General features: G+C 42.3%; 1 long non-coding RNA gene across 1 annotated transcript in view; it reads left to right on the top strand.

Annotated features, from left to right (window-relative positions):
* Positions 1 to 16505, top strand: part of LOC146829094 (uncharacterized) — a 128916-nt gene that overhangs the window by 63401 nt on the left and 49010 nt on the right. The window contains exon 2 of the long non-coding RNA XR_014962190.1: positions 7086 to 7179. This is a non-coding gene — a long non-coding RNA (uncharacterized LOC146829094). The remainder of the gene's footprint in view (positions 1 to 7085; positions 7180 to 16505) is intronic.

The following is a 16505-nucleotide window of genomic DNA, read 5'->3' as shown; positions in this document are numbered from 1 at the left end:
AAATTTCAACCCTTCCCCCAATCTGCCTTCTGCCCGTTACCATAGAAACAGGTCATGGAACACTGCACTGAGCACACAGGTCACAAGTTCAGCACACACAATGTTGCTAATCAAGACAGCAAGTGTGCTTGACTTTTCAACACATCAGCTTGTCATATATAATGTTCCTTACAATCAGTTTTTGTTAACCAATAAGAATCATGTGTTTAAAAAACAGAAATATACACCCTACCTTTCAGTGTAGAAGGTTGTCAAACAACCAATGATTTCTTGTCTTTTTTCAAATTTGCATCTTAGCCACCATTTTAGAAACATCTTACTTTCCAAACTGCCATTTCATTTACAGAGACCATCTGAGTGCATCCAGACCTCCTTACAAGATGCTTAGAGTGTGGATTGTGGGACACAGCTACATTTTCTGGAGCCAAAGGTATGCAGAAAACAAAGGCATTCACAAAGACCTAGGTTTGCCAAATGTAGACATTAAATGGATTGGACAGAGAGGGTTAAAGTGGCACCAATTGATGCCATTGGTGAAATCCTTCATGCAAATCCAACACCCTGACCTCATAATAGTGCACTGTGGTGGCAATGACCTAGGCACTTTGACTGGGGTAGGTCTGGAAATGCTTATGAAGGATACCTTTGCAGAACTGATTTCACTTTTCCCTAAAACTGCCTTTGTGTATTCTAACATATGCCAAAGGCAGAAATGGAACTCGTCCGATCATTTTTGTCAACAGATTGAGAAAGCTAGGAAACATGTGAATAAATCTGTTTCTGCTTTTCTCCGAGACTACAGAATGGGGTCCATTTACAATAACAATCTGCGCTTTCATATGCAAGAGATGTATAGGAGAGATGGAGTACACTTTACTGATGAAGGAAAGAGAGTCTTCCTCAACAACTTTAGACTCTGTATAGGTACTTACTTATAAGTTCCAAAAACTCTGAATGAACACAACGGCTCTTTTTAGAGCCACTCAAGAACAAAACACTTAACCTTGATCTTTATCTCCCAACAATTTCTTTTTTTTTTCCTTGGAGCCGCGAACCCAATGCGAGAGAATCCGTGCATCCAACGCAATAGGATGTGCGCACCGTGCGCGCATTTCGCCTTTTGTTTTTTTTTTTAAAGGGGGCCCCAGGGGGTCTTTCTAGGACCCCTAAGCACCTCTAGAGGGTCAGAGTATTTCCACTCTGCCCCCTTTATATGTTTTACACACTTATTCCCCTTGCTTCTTCAGCCTCGCTTCTACCGAGGCAGAAAATGGCCGCCAACAGTTCCTGGTTTCGAATGTAGACAGACACTCAACAGCCAATTAGCATTTAGCGCGCGATCAGGAGGGTGCGCGCTCGGTTCAGGGAGTGTGCTTACGGTGCGGGTAGGGTCCGCGGATCCTCCCCGGCCATAGATATTTATGTACTTTTAACTCTAATTTTCTCAGGAACTACTGAACGGATTCACACCATTTATGCAAAAGACACGAGTCTGAACTGAGGACTACCTCTTTGCCAAATTTGATGTCATTCCGTTCAGCGGTTCGGGCTGTAGGTGCGACAACAGATCCTATGGGAAATTGCATGGGGAAAATGTGTTTTGGGACCCCACTTTTTTCTCAGCCCCCGCTTGACGAATCACCACGAAACTTTCAGGGTGGGAGCGGAGCGGAGCTGGCCAAAAGTTTGGAAAATTTCGCGAGGATTCATCAACCGGTGCCAGACTTATTGGGAATAGAATGTTGCGGATTTCCTATGGAAAATAGGTCCTAACTATAACTATCTACTGGCGACCGCCAGTAGATAATATATATATATATATATATATATATATATATATATATATATATATATATATATATATTAACACAAGAGTCCGATCAGGTAGAAGGCTGTCAATCGAGCGGTCCGCGTTCAGGGTATCGGAAACCCTGTATCTATTACTCCACCACTATTTCCGATTCTGGAAATATCACGAACACAAAGGTAGTTGCAGCAAAAAAGGTTTATTTCTGGCTGCACAGCAACGCGTTTCAGCTTCCGCCTTGATCACGCTGAGTGTCAGGCGTTTTTTTGCACATTATTTAAATGCAGTGTAAAACATAAAAACAAACGGTGAACATGCCCTTAACCTTGTGAAAAGCGGCGGCCATCTTATAATGTATAATTCCACGTTAGAGCTCAGTTTAAATCAGAGCCTCAAACAAACGTTCAGCAGAGAGATTAATAAACAATTAACAATCGAAAACACAAATATGTTCTATGTCATGGATTAAACATGGTTAACAATACATCTCATTTTTAACACAAATTTTGTCAAAAAGAAAGAAAGGACGAATATCGAATCCAGCCCAAGTGGGCATGGGTCACCAAATAATTATAATATTCATTTGTAAGTCCATCAAAATAAAAGAATAGTTGTTATTGAATATACCCCCAGTGGGGATTAATCGCCCCTCATCATTTGAGAGAAGAATCCTTGTAAATCTTCCTACGAGGTACAAATGACTAAAGACCACATATAAACCACATAAAAAAACCGCCCAAGTGGGCCTAAGTGTATTAAACTTCGATTGTTACTTAAATAAGTTCATCATCCTCCACTGGAAGATCTCACCAATTTATTATTTGTGGTTTAGATATTCTATCTCCCCAAGATTTCATGATTTATGTGGTTTATATGTGGTCTTTAGTCATTTGTACCTCGTAGGAAGATTTACAAGGATTCTTCTCTCAAATGATGAGGGGCGATTAATCCCCACTGGGGGTATATTCAATAACAACTATTCTTTTATTTTGATGGACTTACAAATGAATATTATAATTATTTGGTGACCCATGCCCACTTGGGCTGGATTCGATATTCGTCCTTTCTTTCTTTTTGACAAAATTTGTGTTAAAAATGAGATGTATTGTTAACCATGTTTAATCCATGACATAGAACATATTTGTGTTTTCGATTGTTAATTGTTTATTAATCTCTCTGCTGAACGTTTGTTTGAGGCTCTGATTTAAACTGAGCTCTAACGTGGAATTATACATTATAAGATGGCCGCCGCTTTTCACAAGGTTAAGGGCATGTTCACCGTTTGTTTTTATGTTTTAAACTGCATTTAAATAATGTGCAAAAAAACGCCTGACACTCAGCGTGATCAAGGCGGAAGCTGAAACGCGTTGCTGTGCAGCCAGAAATAAACCTTTTTTGCTGCAACTACCTTTGTGTTCGTGATATTTCCAGAATCGGAAATAGTGGTGGAGTAATAGATACAGGGTTTCCGATACCCTGAACGCGGACCGCTCGATTGACAGCCTTCTACCTGATCGGACTCTTGTGTTAGTAATTACTGAAACGAAGGCTGACCGCAATAGGGAGGAAGTCGCCAGGATACTTCGTGGGACTGATCAATGGTGATTACGCGGAGTCAAGCTATCGTATACCGGAACGAGGAAACGGTGGCCTGTGGCTGGCAGACTTTACAAGAACTACGTTCAAGCATCGAGGTGGCGTTGCCCGGTGAGATCCTACTATTTATATCTTTAATACCGCTGTGGGTTGACGGCGTGTAATTACTTAGATGCGAGTGGTGGGATTCCAGTCCGGGCTTTGTCTAACCAAAATGCAAACGTGAACTTCTCGATACGCGAAGGGAGCTGCTCTGTGATATCTGGATTGAATAATCCTACAAGCAGCATTGGTAGTTGCCGTATAGTGTGTTTTGTGACCATGGCTGCAGCCTTAGAGGCAAGAAGAAAAAACACAGCAAACAAATTATTTTTCACTATGACAGATGATAATGGTGGAACTAATGGTGCAACCAATACCATCACGGAAGAAATTAAGACGCAATCTCTATTCAATCAATTGGAGAAATTGCATAAGAAAGAGCTTGCCAAATGGTGGGAGGCTGAGTCCTTGCAGAGATACATTGATGTCGCACGAGTACCTAGAGGCTTACGGATTTTTACTATACCGACTTACGAAGACCCTGACCCAGAAATGCTAGAAGAATGGGCAAACAATTCAAATGCATGTTCAACTATTATGCTTCGTATATTAGTAAAATACGCCTTAAAAGATCGTTGCAAACTATTGGCTGAGATCGAGGCGACCCTGGCTGAATTGGAAAAAGTAACTACAAAGGAAGTCATTGATGAATTCATGAATAATTTGTCCAAGAAAATGGACAAATTAGAGGAGGAAATTACAGCTAAAAAACAGAGAAAATTTGTACGGGACTACAAAGACTACCAGTCAGGCCGTACTCTTACCTTCCATAAGAAGTATGATCACCTCTTTGAAAAAAACAAGGAAGTGGGTGGTCTAATTCATCAAATTAAAACATCTGAAATAATTGAGATATCGGAAAGTGATATATCGGATGGAAGCCTATCGGACGCCTCAACCTCAGCAGCTCATCCCGACATCAATGTGGCTCAGAAGAAATCTACTAATTTTTTAGCCCAGTTTCATATGATGAACCAGGGACGGACAGACCAACCACATGTGCAGGGAGCGCAGAGAGGGAGAGGACGCGGAAGCAGAGGCAGAGGTATCGGAACAAACAGGCAAAGAAGAGGAGGAAAAACAGACGCCGCAACCCCCATGGGAATGATGACAAGGGGGAAGAAACAACAAATATGACTGTGGTCAACCTCTCCAAAAGAATACTGACAGAGGAAGAAACTAAACTACTTGCACTAGGTCTGTCTTTTTGTCCTACCTATAATTTGAACTTTGCGCAGACTAGAATAGATTTGTTTTATTTTGCGCGCAAATTGAAATTAAAAAAATGGTTTGATACGAAATATGTGACCAAGGATCTCACCACACAAAGGGTAACTATAAGCAATTTAAATGTTGACTATGTTGAGATTTTGAATATTTTAACTTCTCAACATGATCAAGAGACTGATGAGAGTATTGTGACTGCTGATTTGCAACAATATGACATTGATGGTAATGTGAATCCAGGGAGTGGTTTTAAACCTAAATCAGTTTTTCTACCACAGATTGAATGTGATGCCATCGATGTTTTTGAAAGAGGGGTTCTAAGTGATCTTAAGAAATTGCGGGATAAAAAAACTGCTTTCAATCAGAAAAATCTGACTCATGATCAAATGTTAGCCATTGAAAGTCTTAAAACCGACCCAATGATTGTTATAAGACAGTCCGATAAAGGGGGTAATGTCGTGGTTCTAGACAAACTTGCATATGTAAAAGAAGGCTATGAACAGTTGTCAGACAATAGATGTTACAGCATATCAGACAAGAACTCCATATCTGAATCCAATAAAAAATATGGGGATATGCTTGTGGAGTGGCGTGAAAGGGGCCTACTAGAATGGGAAGAGTACAATTATCTCAAGTGTCCTCACCCCACAATCCCTATTCTGTACCTACTTCCGAAGCTACATAAAGATCCACTGAACCCACCAGGGAGACCAATTGTATCTTCAATTGGTTCATTATTAGAGAACACCTCCCGCTTCATTGATCACTATTTAAGACCATATGTGGTCAATCTACCATCGTATTTGCGGGATACGACACACTTCCTGACTATCATAGATGGCATCCACTGGGAAGAGAACTACACACTCGTAACTTTGGACGTGTGTAGCCTCTACACCAGTATTAAACATGATTTTGGCTTACAAGCCATAAAACATTACCTAAAAACTCGATCAATATCACTATTGGGGCACTCAGAGATGATTCTGATTATGATCCAGTTTTGCCTAACCAACAACTATTTTTTGTTTGATGAGGTCGTCTATTGCCAGTCACAGGGCACAGCCATGGGCACCTGCTTCGCCCCCAGCTATGCCAACCTGGTCATGGGTTGGTGGGAGGAGCAGGTGGTGGCGCACATGGCAGAATTCGATCAGTGTGTCCTGTGGCTACGCTTCATAGACGACATATTTTTTATTTGGAATGGAGATAGGGACTCTGCTAAAACCTTCATTGCCAAATTAAATGACAACTGCTACAATTTGGCCTTCTCTGGGCAAATAAGTACAACGGAAATTGAATTCTTAGATATACAAATTGAAATCAAAGATTGTGGGATGCATACGAAACTATTTCGTAAAAAAACTGCAGGAAATAGTATTCTGAGTGCGTTAAGTTCACACCCTAAGAAATTGATACAAAGTATTCCGTTTGGCGAATTATTACGTGCCAAACGTAATTGTAGCTCTGAGATAGGCTATGAAAATGAAAAACAGACCATGATACAACGATTCAGAGAGAGGGGCTATGGCAAAAGAACCATCTCAGAAGCTTGTAAGAAAGTGGAGACACTAACACGGATCCAGCTATTACATCCGAACAAAGAAATCAAAGATTCGGATACCCTTAGGTTCATTACAACCTATTCAGGGCAAGCTAGGGATGTAAGAATGACGCTTAAAAAACATTGGCATGTGCTGTTAACTGATCCCCACCTGAAAAAACATCTGAGTAATGGCCCTCAGATTACCTTTCAAAAAAATCGATCCTTAAGGGATGATTTGAGTCCCAATCTTGTGACTAGCAGGAATAGACCTACACAGAGTGGGAGAGTAGGCTTTCGATGCTGCAGAAACTGCAAGGCATGCAGTAACAGCGTCGACTGCACAACATTGGACATTCTGAGCAGTAAAAACAAATTTTTGATAAGGAAATCTTTGACATGCAACACGACTTATTGTGTATATGCATTAATTTGTCCGTGTAACAAGGCATATATAGGCAGCACTATCCACCGTGCTAAAAAACGAGTACTGGAACATATCAGAGCCATCCGCCACAATAACAGGCAATACCCGGTAGCTAGACACTTCTTTGATACACATATGCAGAACGAAAAATTTCTAAAAATGGTGGTCATTGATGCTGTCGGTGAGAATATCAGAGGGGGAAATAGATTACTAACTCTACGCAAATTGGAGTCTAGGTATATCATTGACCTTGAAACTATGGCCCCTTTGGGTTTGAATTCCAATGAAGAATTGTCTGTACACCTGCATAGGTAGAATATGAAGCTGTGTAACTATTGAATCATCAGATTTTAATTAGGTCTTTTTGTTTTCTTATTTTTCAGGTGTTTTGCACTTTCTTGGTGGCTGGCTTTCACAACTACTCTAGATCATGAAATCTTGGGGAGATAGAATATCTAAACCACAAATAATAAATTGGTGAGATCTTCCAGTGGAGGATGATGAACTTATTTAAGTAACAATCGAAGTTTAATACACTTAGGCCCACTTGGGCGGTTTTTTTATGTGGTTTATATGTGGTCTTTAGTCATTTGTACCTCGTAGGAAGATTTACAAGGATTCTTCTCTCAAATGATGAGGGGCGATTAATCCCCACTGGGGGTATATTCAATAACAACTATTCTTTTATTTTGATGGACTTACAAATGAATATTATAATTATTTGGTGACCCATGCCCACTTGGGCTGGATTCGATATTCGTCCTTTCTTTCTTTTTGACAAAATTTGTGTTAAAAATGAGATGTATTGTTAACCATGTTTAATCCATGACATAGAACATATTTGTGTTTTCGATTGTTAATTGTTTATTAATCTCTCTGCTGAACGTTTGTTTGAGGCTCTGATTTAAACTGAGCTCTAACGTGGAATTATACATTATAAGATGGCCGCCGCTTTTCACAAGGTTAAGGGCATGTTCACCGTTTGTTTTTATGTTTTACACTGCATTTAAATAATGTGCAAAAAAACGCCTGACACTCAGCGTGATCAAGGCGGAAGCTGAAACGCGTTGCTGTGCAGCCAGAAATAAACCTTTTTTGCTGCAACTACCTTTGTGTTCGTGATATTTCCAGAATCGGAAATAGTGGTGGAGTAATATATATATATATATATATATATATATATATATATATATATATATATATATATATATATATATATATTTTTATGCAAAACGCCCTTGCGCTCGAGTGGGCACTCGACGCTATACGGTTGTCTTTGCCTCATGCAGCTCGCTCTTGTTCAGTCCAAAATTACTGCCATGCTCTGCTCGACGCGTTTCGAGGCACCACGCCTCTTAGTCATGAGCTTGAATGCAGAGACAGAGAAAACATCACCTGTTTGTTCCTTAATTTATTAATAGAACCGCCTTTAGTGGGCCTGGCTAACATTTGCTGTCCATTAGCATGCTGGTATTTGTAGTCCATCAGGTGAGTACTAGTAGATACCTATAGTAGGTTCCATGCCTCTGTATTGATTTGAAAGCTTTATTGTCCTTTAGTAGGAAGGGACATCTTCAATGCAAGCTTATTTGCGCTTTAGGACAGCGTGCTTCACACGGAGGGAACATTGCCCTCCTCAGCCTTTCCAGAGTTCGGAAATGGTGCTCCTCTCGTTACCGCGGCTTGGGCTGCCGCGTTTCAATATTTTTTATGCAAAACGCCCTTGCGCTCGAGTGGGCACTCGACGGTGTCCTGACCTTACGGTTGTATTCTGGGAATAGTGGTTTTGAACAGTGACCACATGACCACTTGGACAGTAAACATACTCACCTGTGAACGAGGCGCATGGCGCCGAAACGCGTAGGGTTTATATAAGTTGTTCGCGCTGCCACGCACATGAGACCAATAAAGTGCCAGCATGAAAGGAGGTGAAGCTGTGGGCTCTATTTGTTTGGTGTTTGAAGTAACAGGATTCTCCATTCCTTTGTGAGAGCCCGCCCTGCAGAGTTGAAGGCCCCCGGCAAAATGGAGCAAGTTGTGTGTATCTTATTGAGGGGGCATGACTCGCTCGCAACCTTACCAGTGAGCGGATTTCCAAGACTATTTGGTAGAGGCAAAGAGAAAGGGTCTGAGGGAGGCGCTGTCCTCTGGTTGGCAGACTTCTAACCTTCATTTCAAGCAAGTATTCACTGCGTGGCAGCAAAGTGCACTATGCATTTTAATCGTTTTCCCTGATACATCGTGTAGTATTACAGCAAAAAGTGACTCTGGCAAGAATTGAATGCTATTAATGCAATTGAAAATACGATGTCGAGCCAAGCTGCATAATTTGAATATTGATGCATTCTGGGAATAGTGGTTTTGAACTGTGACCACATGACCACTTGGACAGTAAACATACTCACCTGTGAACAAGGCGCATGGCGCCGAAATGCGTAGGGTTTATATAAGTTGTTCGCGCTGCCACGCACATGAGACCAATAAAGTGTCAGCATGAAAGGAGGCGAAGCTGTGGGCTCTGTTTGTTTGGTGTTTGAAGTAACAGGATTCTCCATTCCTTTGTGAGAGCCCGCCCTGCAGAGTTGAAGGCCCCCGGCAAAATGGAGCAAGTTGTGTGTATCTTATTGAGGGGGCATGACTCGCTCGCAACCTTACCAGTCAGCGGATTTCCAAGACTATTTGGTAGAGGCAAAGAGAAAGGGTCTGAGGGAGGCGCTGTCCTCTGGTTGGCAGACTTCTAACCTTCATTTCAAGCAAGTATTCACTGCGTGGCAGCAAAGTGCACTATGCATTTTAATCGTTTTCCCTGATACATCGTGTAGTATTACAGCAAAAAGTGACTCTGACAAGAATTGAATGCTATTAATGCAATTGAAAATACGATGTCGAGCCAAGCTGCATAATTTGAATATTGATGCATTCTGGGAATAGTGGTTTTGAACTGTGACCACATGACCACTTGGACAGTAAACATACTCACCTGTGAACAAGGCGCATGGCGCCGAAACGCGTAGGGTTTATATAAGTTGTTCGCGCAGCCATGCACATGAGACCAATAAAGTGTCAGCATGAAAGGAGGCGAAGCTGTGGGCTCTGTTTGTTTGGTGTTTGAAGTAACAGGATTCTCCATTCCTTTGTGAGAGCCCGCCCTGCAGAGTTGAAGGCCCCCGGCAAAATGGAGCAAGTTGTGTGTATCTTATTGAGGGACATGACTCGCTCGCAACCTTACCAGTGAGCGGATTTCCAAGACTATTTGGTAGAGGCAAAGAGAAAGGGTCTGAGGGAGGCGCTGTCCTCTGGTTGGCAGACTTCTAACCTTCATTTCAAGCAAGTATTCACTGCGTGGCAGCAAAGTGCACTATGCATTTTAATCGTTTTCCCTGATACATCGTGTAGTATTACAGCAAAAAGTGACTCTGACAAGAATTGAATGCTATTAATGCAATTGAAAATACGATGTCGAGCCAAGCTGCATAATTTGAATATTGATGCATTCTGGGAATAGTGGTTTTGAACTGTGACCACATGACCACTTGGACAGTAAACATACTCACCTGTGAACAAGGCGCATGGCGCCGAAATGCGTAGGGTTTATATAAGTTGTTCGCGCTGCCACGCACATGAGACCAATAAAGTGTCAGCATGAAAGGAGGCGAAGCTGTGGGCTCTGTTTGTTTGGTGTTTGAAGTAACAGGATTCTCCATTCCTTTGTGAGAGCCCGCCCTGCAGAGTTGAAGGCCCCCGGCAAAATGGAGCAAGTTGTGTGTATCTTATTGAGGGGGCATGACTCGCTCGCAACCTTACCAGTCAGCGGATTTCCAAGACTATTTGGTAGAGGCAAAGAGAAAGGGTCTGAGGGAGGCGCTGTCCTCTGTTGCAGGGATTCTGCGTATGCACAGAACTATGCGCAGGAAACCAGGACCTCAGAGAATTGTGGTGTACCAGAAACTCCCCTCAGAACCAAGAACCCCATATCCGGCTAGCTTAGTGTCCCATTCGTTAGCCTAGATCTAGCTAGGCGGTCCCAATGTATAGACAACCCAGAACATGCGACTTAGATATTTCTCAGGAGTGGTGGGAATCCGAAATACCTGTTTGTACTTATTTAGCAATCCACAACAGAATAATACAGACACGGTAAAGTTTAAAGAGTTTATTTTATAAACCTTGTGTCCTAAGATGCAGTACTTTGGCTAACACTAGCAGACAAATGGTTAAGATCAGAACCATCAGCATTGTTACAAAGCATACACAATGAAAGGAGCAATCATAATAATAATGACAGTGGTAAACAGCCACACTCCTTTCTCTAGTAACTAATAGGTTTATTATACTAATAGAAGGTCTCTTAGGCTAACAGGGGGAACCCCATACCGTATAGATCAGCTTAGTAGAATCACATCACACGATCACCTAGGCTCTCTCATGCATCAGCTCTTCGTTTCGAAATGAATCTAAAACATTCTGTCTTGTAATATTAAAGGCACTTGCCCTTCAGATATTGGCAGCTGCATGCATGATATGTCTAAAGTGGTACGATCAATCTGAAGACAACACTCTGCACCGTCTAGTGTCCTAGACTTGTTCTTTACATGATGTACAGACGAAGGTCGCAGCACACTGTTAAGAATGTTAAACAATACACTGTTATCCTGTAAGGCAAAGTCGAGTAAGCATTTCTAAAATGAATAACATATAACAACAGTGTCGCGTGCAAAGCAGCAGAAACGGCAAGCTGGCTTTCCTAACAGTTGTCTCGGTTATGCTAACTTAGTGTTGTAAATAGGGAGTGGCCAACCCACACTACACCCCCCCTTGATCGAATCACTAACCACTAGGGGCGTACTTATCAAGAACGCAGAGTTCAATTGATATAGAACAGAACCAAGGGCATGAACTATAAGTCCATATAAGGTAAGTGTAAAGTTCGAGAAAAAAAGAAGAAAAAAATTCGTGTAAAAAATAAAAACGATGTCCCAGAGAAAAAACCATTAAAAAAAAAATTGATAAAAAAATCGACATCTAAGGATGCATCTTGTCTTGACCACGTGAAACAGTCAATCCATCAAGGTATATGCACCGTAAGTTGCAACAGCTTCCAAGAGGAAATCATTGGAGCGTTCTGCAAAAGTATCTGCCATCCAATTTAGCAAGGGAAAGGAACACACGTGTTCTTCAATTATCGGAGCATCCAGCACCATAACCGGACAACTGTCAGCATCCTCGAGATAACTTCGTTCAAGGAATTCAATAGCGGCCTCTCCGATATCCCATTTACCAAGGACTCCTTGTGTAGCACCCAAAGCCATAAACCCAATTCCAGAACAAGCAAACTCATGATCCAGTAATGGACACATTAGTTCATCAAAATCCGGGTCAGGTGACACCAAGTTTGACAGACACAAGTCCAGAGCCCATTGGAAGGGACAATCTAGGCAATGAAAGACAGGCTGCACACAGGTAAAATAAGGAAACCGGAATGATAATCCATACTTGACGCTTAAGGTCGCCAGAGGTAAAGTGCCGTAGTAATCAAGCATCCGGCTAAGAAGATGTAGCAGGCGGAGCAGTCTGTCTTGTAACCCCAGGCGTGCAGCCATAACGAAATGCGCAGATCAACAAGAGGATCCCGGCCCCAAGAGCGAGGAGCAAGGGAAACCCTCCGAAGACACTGGAAAAAATAGAATGTAAAAACGCGGGGATCACACCAAAAATGGTTTGGAAAGATGTCACGAGGCCTGAGCCGACAATTTTAAAAAAATGAACAAGGCCAGTCGTAGACGAAGCATTAAAGATAGTCTGTATCAACGTTCCAAAATGTAGGGGGAGGTCAGTATTTAAAAGAGCTTGTACTTCAGTACGTGTGTTTGCTATGTGAAGAAGATATGTTTCACGGGACAAAGTCAAAGAAACTTCTTTTTGAGACAAAAGAGCTCTTATTCTACTTATCCTGTTGAACTCTGCGTTCAAGGTTGGAATCGCCGGCCAGATGGATATGTCGAGCCTGCCGTGCGGGGGTGGGAAAAGGACGTTATTACAGCAAACCACCCTTTGTGAAACGGTGACTATGTATGGAATACCCACTAGCATCCCACAGCAGGCTTCATTATTTAAAAGCAAATAACACCGTTGGCAAGCAGCTTAAAAGAAGACGTTATAACTGGCATTGGAATACCTTTTAAGACACAAGCTAAATTAGGAGCGTGTATATTGCAAGCGCCATGTAATTGTATATGTCTACAAACCACAGAATGATCAGGAGCTGAAGTGCATTCTTCACCTTTTAAGTAAACCTCCTTGCCATCCCTCACGCATCTATATGTGAAAGGAAGTGACCAAACTTCGTGCAGGAAGGCATTACCAAGCTGTTCATATCTGCCAATGGCATAATGCTTCATGCACGAACTGAACTTAAACCGTGAAAAAGGTAATGTGATCAAACCGTGTACAAGCCACACAGCCGAATTCAATTCAGCAACAGAAAAAGGTAAAGGTTCTAGTTTTTCAATGTGTAGTAATGCGTAAGTTGCGTCTTTCATGGACATGAACTGCTGTTTTTCAGTCAAATTAAAAGGAAAGAATAATGAAGACATATTCATGTAATCCCAAGGGACTGCTTTTAACGTTTGCAAGGTCCATGCAAACTGCATAATTGAACGCAACTGATTTTGACCATGATATAACACAGACATATCATCTTGCACAATGTCTACGACAGATGAAACAATATTATCTAATGTATAAATTCTTGAAAACAAGGTGTTAATACCATTATCTATAACAGCCAATACTGTCTCCATATTGGCCTGGTCAATAGCACGTAGCCTGGAAGCAGCTTCAATTTGCGACAACTTCCAAACTTCATTGTAAATAGCATAAACCCATCTCTTGGACCTGCCACTCGCAGGACCCTTAATAAAATCATTTAAATCTACTTTGTCATTTAACCGTGATAAATGAAGCTTAACTGAAGCTAATGTGGAATGTTGCAACCATGACTGGCATAACTTACCTACCGAGTAGGTAGTTACCGTGTGTGACGATGGGAAACGAGGGTCTACTCTAAGCTGTGTATACCCTCGTGTCAAATCCAGAAACCGTCGTTGACAGGAATCTGAACCCGTCTGCCATACCAACCATCCTTCAGGATCTATTGCTGAAATATTGAAGGTGGTGTTGGAGACGAGGGACTGCAACATAGTAAGGGACAGATCTGTGTGATTTGTCCAATTAGGATAAACACCCAGATCCGGGATTGTGGGGGAATTCAATTTTTTAGATATAGCCAATCCAAAACAGGTGGTCTGAAAAATAGTTAAATTTAAAAATAACATATGAATTGGGATAAGACAGGCACGATGCAAAGCTTCTGTTCCTTGTACCTGCCACGGTTTAGTTCCCCAAACCGATTTAAGATCGACAGTAGCTTTCCAGAGGTCATAACCTCCAGTAGCCAATTCATCCATAAAGGTTTTGGAATATAATAATTTGGTGTGTGTCAGTCTAACCTTAGAAGCTGGTTCCGCTCCTACCTTAAAATAAAAAGATGCAGGGTGAGACACACTAAAATCCGAAAAGTATGTGAATTTTTTCACTAAAGTGGCAGAGCTGCCAGGCATAGGGACAGGACAATGTTCCCACTGAGTGAAATTAACAAAATTCCGAAAGGTATTTGCCCTGTGTAGGAAATGTGTGCCATAATGTTGATAGCAAAATTGTTCATTATAATTTGCATTATTTAAATACAAATCTTCAGCATCAAATGCAGCATAATATTTCAAATCAGAAAACAGTGCTTCTATCGCGTGCACATCCCAATCATCAGATCGGATGTTCTGTTTAACTACATCACCCATAGAAACACGAAAAACAGTTGGTACATTAATCACTTCGGTGGGACCATGAATTTGAAAGTTCACAGCATCCCAAGCAATTCCATCACGTACAGGCCAGGCGGTGATGTTCACAAAAGTCTGGTCCCTTTTCATGATGTGTGATGAAGAATGGGGGGCTAAAGTTCCATCAATCAATCGAACTGTAGATCGTTCATTCAGGTAGTGTCCATTGATCAATTTAAAAAACACTACCACAAAGCCAATGGTCATGAACAAAAAAATACTTATTAGCACCAGCCAGATGCAAGTCCAAGGTGCAACCAAAAAATGTCTCTTGACCCAGGCAAAAAATTTAGAAATTTTGGAAGGGGCAGTGGAAGTCAATGATTGAGTTTCAAAGGAAGAATGTGACTGGGCAATTGTTGTTGAATGTAATAGAGGCAAAGGTACTTCTGTTGGATAAGCATACTCAGGATCATCAGGTAAACCACCAGCATTAGATGGCATAGAAGGACCAGTAACTGCAAGCATCTCAATGGAAACTTCAGGCAAGATGTTAGAGGGTGGCACCACAACAGAGTTTCTCAGCATTGAAGGGCAAGAAACTGAAGGTGTCATACTATGGAGAATCGGCCACCCGCAGTAGCTTGACATTGTCAATCGAGATGTACCTGTTATCCTTGCCACCAGGAAGTGGAGGTAAAATAACTGTATGCGTACCCAGGACTCCAAGCACCGGGACAGGTGCACGATAAGAGGGGCCGAACTCCTTCTTGTTCTCCACCTTCTCACGGACCAGGTCACCAACTCGAGGTAGCCAGCCGACTACCGGAATCTGGAGCGCAGCTTCGGATGTAGAGGGTACGTGTCCTTTCGCTAGAGTGTCTCTGGCTTCTTGTAGATTCTGCAATACAGCACAGTGGTCATCTAGGTCAAAAGGGGCGGCCGCTGCCACCATGTCTAGACCATCAAGGTCCGGGACAAACATTCTTACTCCAAAGAGCATCATGTACGGGGTCCTCCCACCCAGAGACCTTCTAGGGAGATTATTAAGTGCACGTTGTACGTCATACAAGTGGGAGAGCCAGTTCCGGCCTGTACCTAACACCCTCGCTGTCAAAGATTGCTTTAGGTCACGGTTCATCCGCTCCACAACACTGTTGCCCTCAGGCCGGTATGGAGACGAAAATTTGACTTGGACCCCCAGTTCTCTCATGGCCTCCTTGTACACCTTTGAGGCAAACGCAGGACCCTGATCAGAATGAAGGGTACCACATGCAAAACTCCCTATAAAGACACGCAAATCCTTGATGACAGTGCTGGCATCAGCACTCCTTTGTGGCCATACCCACAGGAAACGTGTGCACGAATCAACTGCAACCAAGACATATTTGTACGCAGTATCAGAGGTGATAGGACCGCAGTGATCTAAATAAACGCACGCAAGTGGTTGATTAGATATATGCAACTGTGTTTGTGGAGGACACGCTGCAGAGGAAGGTTTAATCTGCTGGCAAATGTCACAATTAAGAACGTATGCCCGCACTTGTTTGTACAAACCGTACCACCAGTAACGTTGTTGCAAAAGAGATATAGTTGCCGACACTCCGGCATGCGCAGACGCAACACCCTCGTGGGCAGCTGATATCAAAGATGGTCTGCAGTCCGCGTTGGGAATCAATCTGTCACCAACGTCGTTAATCCTCACTAACGGGACGTTATCAGGACTTAAGCGATAATGGTAGCGAGAAGGGAAACCCTTCGGAAAGTTTTCCCCATTTCGGAAGCGGCAATAGCCGCCAAGATGTCATCATCGATCTTACCTTTTGATCTTGTAACTGCTGCTACTAGATATGTCGCCACTGCTGTTTTTGCTGCCTCGTCAGCCAAACTGTTACCGACAGCATGGACGCCAACTCGTTGGTGACCAAGAGTGTGAATTACATTCACGAGTGGCAGTAGTTCTTC

The sequence above is a fragment of the Triturus cristatus genome, chromosome 5_2, assembly GCF_964204655.1.
Source record: "Triturus cristatus chromosome 5_2, aTriCri1.1, whole genome shotgun sequence".
Lineage (NCBI taxonomy): Eukaryota > Metazoa > Chordata > Amphibia > Caudata > Salamandridae > Triturus > Triturus cristatus.
The sequence above is the reverse complement of the archived record's forward strand: the minus strand, read 5'-3'. Positions and strand labels throughout refer to the sequence as shown.